The sequence below is a fragment of the Lynx canadensis genome, chromosome C1 (assembly GCF_007474595.2).
Source record: "Lynx canadensis isolate LIC74 chromosome C1, mLynCan4.pri.v2, whole genome shotgun sequence".
Classification (NCBI taxonomy): Eukaryota; Metazoa; Chordata; class Mammalia; order Carnivora; family Felidae; genus Lynx; species Lynx canadensis.
In genome coordinates, this window is record NC_044310.1 from 157,945,112 (window position 1) to 157,955,930 (window position 10,819).

At 39.4% G+C, this 10,819-nt stretch overlaps 1 pseudogene; it reads left to right on the top strand.

Moving 5' to 3' along the window:
- The first annotated feature begins 2,352 nt into the window (after nucleotides 1-2,352).
- LOC115520832 lies at nucleotides 2,353-2,565 on the top strand (annotated as a pseudogene).
- Nucleotides 2,566-10,819: the final 8,254 nt, after the last annotated feature.

Below are 10,819 nucleotides of genomic sequence, written 5' to 3' on the forward strand. Positions count from 1 at the left end.
TTGTATTTCCCTGATGATGAGTGATGTGGAGCTCTTTTCATGTGTCTGTTAGCCATCTAGATGTCTTCTTTGGAAAAATGTCTATTCATGTCTTCTACCCATTTCTTAACTGGGTTATTTGTTTTGTGGGTGTTGAGTTTGGTAAGTTCTTTATAGATTTTGGATACTAACCCTTTATAAGATATGCCATATGCAAATACCTTCTCCCATTCCATAGGCTGCCTTTTAGTTTTATTGCTTTTTTCCTTTGCTGTGCAGAAGATTTTTATCTTGATGAAGTCCCAGTAGTTCATTTTTGCTATGTTTCCCTTGTCTCTGATGATATGTCTAGTAAGAAGTTGCTCCTGCCAAGGTGAAAGAGATTACTGCCTGTGTTCTCCTGTAGGATTTTGATGGTTTCCTGTCCCTTACATTTAGGTCTTTCATCCATTTTGAATTTATTTTTGTGTACAGTGTAAGAAAGTGGTCCAGTTTCATTCTTCTGCATGTTGCTGCCCAGTTTTCCCACCACCATTTGGTTTTTTTTTTTTAATTTTTTTTAACGTTTATTTATTTTTGAGACAGAGACAGAGCATGAATGGCGGAGGGCCAGAAAGAAGGAGACACAGAATCTGAAACAGGCTCCAGGCTCTGAACGGTCAGCACAGAGCCCGATGCGGGACTTGAACTCACAGACGGTGAGATCATGACCTGAACCAAAGTCGGACGCTTAACCGACTGAGCCACCCAGGTGCCCCTACCCACCACCATTTGTTGAAGAGACTGTCTTTTTTCTGTTGGATATTCTTTCCCGTTTTGTTGAAGATTAGTTGACCAAGGTCTCAATATTTTAAAGGGCTATAACTGAAAAAAGATATTTTCATCAAACTTCCATGATTTTGTAACTGTCGTAAAACATTAAGGTCAGGTGAAAGCATCTGATTTTTGATAGTCAAAGGAAAAAGAATGTAAGATTTGGAGGGAAGAAAAACTTGTCATTTTATCAAATAGTCCGGATGAACTCAATTTATTTATCTCTTGATCTTTGGCAAATTAACAAACAGGATATTAAAATTAACATATTTTAAAACAAAATCTCATCACTGATTTCAGCAGTAACATTGCTGAACATTTCAGCAGTAACATTGACCACCAAATGTTTTACCAGATCAAATAATGAAAATGACTGAATCAGATTTGCATTCCCATCTTGTTCTCTGATCAGCTCTTGGTGAGGTGGCCCTGAGTCTGCTATAGGAAGGAGGTACAGTCATTCTCTAGGATCTGGGAGAGGTAGGAAAGAGGGACCAAGACATTGGGATGTTGCTATTAGCATCCTATTAACTCCAGTACTTCTTCCGGTCTCAGTTTATTTCTCCAGGAAGTCCTCCTAACCTCCTAGACTAGGATAGGCCCTCTGTTATACACTCTTATGACACCCTACCCTTAGCACAATGGTAATCAAATAATTGTTTCTGCATTGAATTGTTTCATGTCTACCTCCCTACTAGAGAGTAAGTTACATGAATCACAGATTGGATGTATTTGGTTCATTTTTACATTACCTGGCACAATGCATGGCATATTATTGTACATGGCCAATAAATATTTGATGAATAATTGAAAAGGGGGAAACAAATGGTTTTAATACACGTTAAAATATTTTCAGCCTAGGGGCATCTGAGTGGTTCAGCCGGTTAAGTGTCCAGCTTCAGCTCAGGTCATGATCTCACGGTTCGTGAGTTTGAGCCCCACGTCAGGCTCTGTGCTGACAGCTCAGAGCCTGGAAGCTGCTTCAGATTCTGTGTCACCCTCTCTCTCTCTACACCTCCCCCGCTCACACTCTGTCTGTCTCTCTCAAAAATAAATAAACATTTTTTTAAAAAGCTTTAAAATATATTCAGCCTTACGGTAAAGAAATAGAAGTGAAAACATCAATGAAATACTATCTTCTACTTTATCAAATTGAAAAGTTCAAAAAAACTGAAAATATACTGTGCTGTTGGCAAGAGTGAAGTATGACAGGTGGCCCCTGTTGGGTCTGCTATATGTTAAGCAACACATAAGAAACTTAGCAAAATAATTAATATAATTCAAAACTTAAATGCATATACCCTTTCACCCAACAATTTCACATCTAACATTTTATTCCACCACTGTGCTCTCATTTCTATTCAAAGACCCTTGTACAAGGAAGTTCATGATGATTTTGCTTGAATAGAAAAAGAATCCTAAAATCATATAATAAAGAGAGTTAAATATCCCATGTCTTTAAGGTAGAGCCGGCCTCCTTACAGGCAGCAGTGGTGAGGGAAAGTGAGGATTTCAACTTTGCCACTGGCCTGAGAGGTTTTTTTGGCATGAAGGGTTGCAATGTCAGAGAAAAAGCAGCTGGTGGACTTAGGTCTCTGGGAGGAGGACAACGAGTTCAGGGAGTTCCCCAAGGAAGACTGGGCTGGTTTAGATGAAAATGAAGAAGCAGATGTCTAGGAAAATAACTGGGATTTTGACAATGTAGAGGGTAACTTCTCCAATCTGATATGAGGTAAATCAGAGACACATGGTTATAAGATGGAGACCTCATAGCATCTGGAAGTGTTGAAGCAACCTAAGCTTGAACTTGTTACTAAATTCTAGGACAGAGAATCTAGGATGGGACACCTAAAATATGTTTATTTCATTACCTGCTTGGATTTTTTATTTTTGTTTTTGTAACACAAAACATAAATGTTTTGATCTAAAAAAAAAAAGAGTTAAATAAATTATGGTACAGCTATGTAATAAAATACTACACAGCAGTAAAAGATATATTTATATACTGATTAAAATAATAACCAAGACATATAAGTGGAGACAATAAAATGCAAAAATATAAAACAATGTTTATATTATATTCCCCTTTATTGTTGTGGTTTTTAAAGGAGATATATGTGCATATAAGATATATCTGGGAACCCACATGAGAAAATGGTAACAGAAAGTTGCTTCTGGTGCAAGAAGACTGGGAAACTGGACACTGGGACAGAAGAAAAATTTTCTTTTCACTCTATACTTTTTATTTATTTTTTTTTAATTTTTTTTTAACGTTTATTTATTTTTGAGACAGAGAGAGACAGAGCATGAACGGGGGAGGGTCAGAGAGAGAGGGAGACACAGAATCCGAAACAGGCTCCAGGCTCTGAGCCGTCAGCACGGAGCCCAATGTGGGGCTCGAACTCACGGACCGCGAGATCGTGACCTGAGCCGAAGTCGGACGCTTAACCGACTGAGCCACCCAGGCGCCCCTCACTCTATACTTTTTAAACTGTTCACATTTTTTAGCATGTATATTAATACATTTTTAACATAACAGCTTGTTTAAAAATCTAATTCTTGAAGGAATATTTTTCTAGACCACATGAATGGTCTTTCCACGTAGAGCTTTTTCAACGTTTTTTTTGTTTTGTTTTGTTTTTTTTATTTTTTTTTATTTTTGGGACAGAGAGAGACAGAGCATGAACGGGGGAGGGGCAGAGAGAGAGGGAAACACAGAATTGGAAACAGGCTCCAGGCTCTGAGCCATCAGCCCAGAGCCCGACGCGGGGCTCGAACTCACGGACCGCGAGATCGTGACCTGGCTGAAGTCGGACGCTTAACCGACTGCACCACCCAGGCGCCCCTTACGTAGAGCTTTTAATCACTCTGCAATTATATATACATAAGATGACTGGATTTTGATTTAGATTATCTTGAAGATGTTATCCTTAATGTACACTTATTATTTGTCTCTGTTTTTTTAAATTTTTTTAACATTTATTCATTTTTGAGAGACAGAGAGAAACAGTGTGTGAGTGGGGGAGGGGAAGAAAAAGAGGGGGACACAGAATCTGAAGCAGGCTCCAGGTTCTGAGCTGTCAGCACAGAGCCTGATGTGGGGCTCACGCTCACAGACGGCAAGATCATGACCTGAGCCAAAGTAGGACCCCCAACCAACTGAGCCACCCAGGGGCCCTATTTGTCTCTGTTTAAAATAAATGTCTTTCTTCAGGTCACTAGTAATTTTTGTAAACAGAGACATGTAATAAATGTCTGCTAAGGAGAGACTCTCAAGTAGCTACAGGTTAATCATCTTCATTTAACATAGAAGGTACATTTCTCTTTTGAAGCAGGAGTCATATTCATTCATTCATAATAATAAATCTAATTTAATCTCTATGGCCATGCATTTTATAGTTATACATTTTATGAAATAAATTAGAATTTGTCTTAAATGTCTTTAAAATGTTAATTAAGAGAGTAAATTAAATGTTATTAAGAAATATTATTTGGGGCGCCTGGGTGGTGCAGTCGGTTAAGTGTCCGACTTCAGCCAGGTCACGATCTCGCGGTCCGTGAGTTCAAGCCCGCGTCAGGCTCTGGGCTGATGGCTCGGAGCCTGGAGCCTGTTTCCGATTCTGTGTCTCCCTCTCTCTCTGCCCCTTCCCCGTTCATGCTCTGTCTCTCTCTGTCCCAAAATTAAATAAACGTTGAAAAAAAAATTAAAAAAAAATATTATTTATTAACATTAAATGTTATTAAGAAAAATAAAACTTATATGGGACAGTTACAACTGTTGGCTAATTGATGCACAATCATAGTTGAAGATATAATTTTATCAGACTATAAGTCAAAATGTACACAGCATGAGAGAGAATATCTCATATGCCTGGAATCCTAGTGAGAAAACTGTCAAACATCATATGCATTCAGCTAAACTCCTGCCACATTAAATGAGGCTTTCAGAATATAAGTACAACTGAGTCACAGAACTGTCCTAAAGAATATGGAAACTTGTTACCAAAATAACACATCAAGAATTTGCTATTGATGGGGCGCCTGGGTGGCGCAGTCGGTTAAGCGTCCGACTTCAGCCAGGTCACGATCTCGCGGTCCGTGAGTTCGAGCCCCGCGTCGGGCTCTGGGCTGATGGCTCAGAGCCTGGAGCCTGTTTCCGATTCTGTGTCTCCCTCGCTCTCTGCCCCTCCCCTGTTCATGCTCTGTCTCTCTCTGTCCCAAAAATAAATAAACGTTGAAAAAAAAAATTAAAAAAAAAAAAAAGAATTTGCTATTAAGAAATTGTCAACTCATTAAGACATTTCTAGCTATCTCCACTTCAAGTCATTAATTTTCTAATAGAAGTTAAAAGGTGAGCGGTATCTTAATAAGATCACTAATTTTGCAGGAAGAATGCTTCTGTGTATCTTGATTAATGTATAAAGTACTTAGCAACTTATTTTTTATTTTCAATATATCATTTAAATAATATTAATGTTATAATTTCTATATAATGGACTATTGCCCTAATTGAAAACTTTATATTGACATTAGTTGTAAAAAATACTTCTTAACTTTTTTTAATGTTGAGAAATTAAGAAAGTTTTTGACCAGGATGAAAAGGCACAGAGCAAAGGTTGATTCTACCATAACATCAGTCTACTCAATAATGAGGAACTACTCCCTTAACTTAAAATGTCCTTAGGGAGTGGGGGAGATAAGATCAATGTTGTTTTAAGGGTACAAATTTGCAATGAGTAGTAAATAAGATGTAGAGATCCAATGCACAGTATAATGAATACAGACAACAATATTGCAATACGTCAGCAAACTTGCTAAGAGACTAAAACATCATTACCCTATCCACTAAAAAGAAAGCACAATTATGTATTGTGACAAAGATTTTAAATATCACTGAATGGCAATCACATTGCAGTATATAAGTGCATCAAATTAACACATTGTATGCCTTAAATACACATATAAGTCAAATATACTCAATAAAAAAGTTTTTTTATAATTCAGAACATAAAAAAAATAAATAAAATGTCAGATCATTTCACAATATATACATAAACATTTATAAGTCTTATTAAGTCTAAAGTTGACCATTTTACACAGACAACAGATTTTTTTAAGTGGAACTGAAACAATGATATTCAAGTAAGTAAAATGGATAAATATTAAAATTCTAAGAAATTCAATTATGACTTTAAGCAATTAGGTTTAAAAAAATCTACTTCCTTAAAAAATCCAGTCTTTCTTAAAATTCTTTTTTTTAAGCTTATTTATTTATTTTGAGAGAGAGAGAGAGAGCAAGCAGAGTAGGGGCAAAGAAAAGGAGAGAGAATCCCAAGCATGCTCCACACTGCCAGCACAGAGCCCGATGTGGGGCTTGAACCCACAAACCGTGAGATCATGACCCAAGCCAAAACCAAAAGTCGGACCTCAACCGACTGAGCCACCCAGGTGCCCTGAAAGTTCTTAAGGCATGAATAGTCTCACAATTTCATCAACTCAAATCAAATACTTTAATTTTCTTAATTCAATTTTTTATTTAAATTCTACTTAGTCAACATATGTGGTAAAATTGGTTTCAGGAGTAGAATTCAGTGATTCCTCGTTTACATATAACACAGTGATCATCACAACAAGTGCCCTCCTTAATACCTATAACCCATTTAGCCCATCCCAGGCCCACCTCCCCTCCAGCAACTCTGTTTGCTGTCTATAGTTAAGAGTTTTTTATGGTTTGTCTCACTCTCTCTTTTTTGCCTCTTCCCCTATGTTCACCTGTTTTACTTCTTAAATTCCACATATGAGTGAAATCTTATGATATTTGTCTCTCTGACTGATTTATTTTGCTTAGCATAATACTCTGTAGCTCCAACCACATCATTGCAAGTGGCAAAATTTCATTCTTGTGTATACAGATACCACATCTTCTTTATCCATTCATTAGTCAATGGCAGACAACTGGGCTCTTTCCATAATTTGGCTACTGTTGATAATGCTACTATAAACATTGGGGTGCATGAACCCCTTCAAATCAGTATTTTTGTATCCTTTGGGTAAATACCTATTAGTCTAATTGCTGGATTCTGGGGTAGTTCTACTTTTAACTTTTGTGAGGAACCTCCACACTTGTTTTCCAGAGTGGCTGCACCAGTTTGCATTCCCACCAACAGTGGAAGAAGGATCCCCTTTCTCTGCATCCTTGCTAACATCTATTGTTTACTGTGTTGTTGATTTTAGTCATTCAACTGGTGTAAGGTGATATCTCATTGTAGTTTTGATTTGTACTTCCCTAATGATGAGTGATGTTGAGCATCTCTTCATGTGTCTGTTAGCCATCTGGATTTCTTCTTTAGAAAGATGTCTGTTCAAGTCTTCTGCCCATTTTTTAACTGGATTATATGGTTTTTGGCTGTTGAGTTTGATAAGTTCTTTACAGATTGTGGATACTAACTGCTTATCAGATATGTCATTTGCAAATATCTTCATCCATTGTATAGGCTGCCTTTTAGTTTTATTGATTGTTTCCTTTGCTGTGCAGAAGCGTTTTATCTTGATGTGGTCCCAATAGTTCAAATCAAACACTTTTATTTTTTTTTTTAATTTTTTTTTTCAACGTTTATTTATTTTTGGGACAGAGAGAGACAGAGCATGAACGGGGGAGGAGCAGAGAGAGAGGGAGACACAGAATCGGAAACAGGCTCCAGGCTCTGAGCCATCAGCCCAGAGCCCGACGCGGGGCTCGAACTCACGGACCGCAAGATCGTGACCTGGCTGAAGTCGGACGCTTAACCGACTGCGCCACCCAGGCGCCCCAAATCAAACACTTTTAAAAGCAAATCTTAGATCAGATGAGATAAATTAAGAGTCCACAGTATGTTTTCTGTCCCACCAGACAGTTCTCAGTTGTTCAACCAAGAACCTACTACTGGAACAAGCAGAAGGTAGGGCAGAAGCTGCTAAAAGCCATCTCACAGTCACATAACATAATATCATACAGATTTTCAGATAGACTCCAAAGGTAGCCACCCATATAAATCCAGTGAAAACTGATGGTCTGCTAAGTCACCACGTGAGGCTGCTGGACCTATGAGCATGAAGTGAACCACAGAGGGAGGCTTGTCAGTGAGTTAGTGAGTGGTTGGAATGGCACAGGGCCAGGCAGGAGCATGAATATTGTGCCTTTTAAACAGCATCTTAAAATACTCAGAGCAAGGGGTACATGCACCCCAATGCTTATAGCAGCATTATTAACAATAGCCGAATTATGGAAAAAGTCCAAATGTCCATCAACTGATCAATAGAAAAAGAAGATATGGTATATATATACAATGGAATGTTTCTTAGCCATCAAAAAGAATCAAATCTTGCCATTTGCAATGACATGGATGGAGCTAGGGTGTATTATGCTAAGCAAAATAAATCAGTCAGAGAGAGACAAATATCATGATTTCACTCACATGTGGAATTTAAGACACAAAACAGATGAAGATAGGGGAAGAGAGAGAGAGAGGGGAAGCAAACCATAAGAGACTCTTAACTATTGAGAACAAACTGAGGGTTGCTGGAGGGGAGATGGGTGTGGGATGGGCTAAATGGGTGATGGATATTAAGGAAGGAACTTGTGTTGAGCACTGGGTGGTATACCTAAGTGATGAATCACCAGTTCTATTCCTGAAACCGTTATTACACTATATGTTAAGTAACCAGAATTTAATATAATTTGAAAAAAAAATACTAAAAGCAAATGCTCCTCTTGGCCATGGAATCACACCCAATCCCCACCTCCAATCAGCCCTTTCTCAGTCTGCCACCTGCCCACACCACAGACCCGGTGTCTCTCCCTGATCCTGCCCTACCACTTTCCAGTTTCCTCCCACCAGAAGTTCAGGGTTTGCTGAAGAGCTTAGCAGGACCTCTATGTCTCCAGGCTGGCCCTGGAGCCTCTACTTTCGGGCTGAGAGAAAGCACTTCTGAGGGAAACTATGGAGCCAAGGAAAGCTAGGGGACATCTTCCAGGCCACCATGGCATAGTGAGGCATGGCAATGCATGGGAGGGCTGGGGGAGAAACCTGGAGGAACCCCAGAGGGAAGAGGGAGGGGCCAATGAGAGGGGGCCAGAATTCCCCCTGTACCTAAAAGTAGTAGGGATGCCAGGAGATAGTCCTGGAGCTGGAGAAGACCCTAGGAGACCCCAGCCAAGGTTGCTCATGTTCCTGGATCCTCATCCCATGACATCCTGCTACACCTGCTGGGTCAGTGCTAGTGGTTCTAGGCTGTGCATGTGGGGCTGGTCTCTCCCAGGAGAAAGTCCTAAGTTCTGTGCTTTCCTAATGCACAGAGAGATCCCTCCCTGTTAGCTATGTGTGAGATACAGAATAAATTTGGTTATCAGGGATGTCTGAAATACATTCTCCTTCTCCAGAAAAGTGGCTGATCTTGTCATTTATACTGTAGTGAGCCTTTGACTCTGGAAAAACTAGGCCACCCTTCTCTATTTAGCAATGAGATAAGTATATAACGTTTTTAACACTACGAGCCAGTGGGTGGGAATAGCTGCTGGGGACAGGTTATAGAAGGATATGACTGCAGGAATGGAAGGGAGAGGGTCTTTGCAGAGACAGTGTTATGCATGAACAGAAACATCAGGGTGAAGCTAATGAGAATCCCCATCAGGGCCAAGTGAATGTATTTATCACAACTTGAACATTCTTCTAAGGGTCCAGGAGAATGTTTTGCATACTGAGAATCTTACTGGATCCTCAAGGATACAACCATATGAAAGACACTTCCAAACACTAGATCTAAAGGGATTATCAGTCAATAAAGACTGATGCCAGCAAATAACCAGTGTCCAGAATCTCCTTTATTAGGTCTTAGACTCACAGTTGCAAAGTGGGGACAGCTCAAAGTTAGAATTTTTCTTGGCTAGGGAAACCATCAGGTCCTTTGAGGAATGTCTTCTTCACAACTGACACTGGGATAAATCCACTTGAAAGTAGGGTTCTAGCCTTTCTGTGCTTATTTCACTCCAAGCAAATCCATTTCTGGTACCTAACAAGAACTTAATACTGATTAACATGTTAGACATGGACACTCTTTATTAAAAGGTACATTCCTGTCCAAAATAAATTTAAAGAGATATGTTTTATTTTAGCAAAAAAGATGGTGTAGCCACCAACTCGCTTTCTTTGTGAAAAAACAACTACTGATCAATAGCTAGAGGTTTAGTCCAGCAGAAGCTAAATTAGAATCTTGAACCAGAGTTGGAAAGTAACAATAAATTTAAACAATTATGGGTGCCTGGGTAGTCAGTTGGTTGAGTGTCTGACTCTTGATTTTGACTCAGGTCATGGTCTCACAGTTGTGAGATTGAGCCCCACATCAGTCTCCAAGCTGAGCATGGAGTTCGCTCGGGATTCTCTCTTTCTCTTCCTCTGCCCTTCCCCCACTTGTGTACACACGCACACGTGCACACATGCACACACACACACACTCTCTCTCTCCCTCCCTAAAAAATAAATAAATAAATAAATAAATAAATAAATAAATAAATAAAGTTAAACAATTACATTAATCGGGAAATCAGACACCAGAAACCACAACAGTTGTTTCCACAGAGAGAATTTAATACTGTATGTGGAATTGGTTAAACAGATCTTGGAAAACTAAAAGAGCAAACAGAGAAGTCTGAGGTAATAAAGAGACTATAACTGTGTCAGGAAGCAGCTGTCACCCCAAAAGCTGGGGGCAAAGGAAAGAGGTTGGAGTCATTAAAACTCAAAAACTCAGAGGATGAACCCCCAAATTGGGGGTCTCTAAAGAGGAGGTACTGCCTAACTGGTGCTGCTACTTCTGAAGCTGGAACCAACTGCTATTCTTGGTATACTCTTTATTATTATTTTATTATTTTGAGAGAGTGCAAGCAGGGGAGGGGCAAAGAGAGGGGGACAGAGGATCTGAAGCGGGGTCTGCACTGACAGCAAGGAGCCCGATGCAGGGCTTGAACTCATAAGCCGTGAGATCATGACCT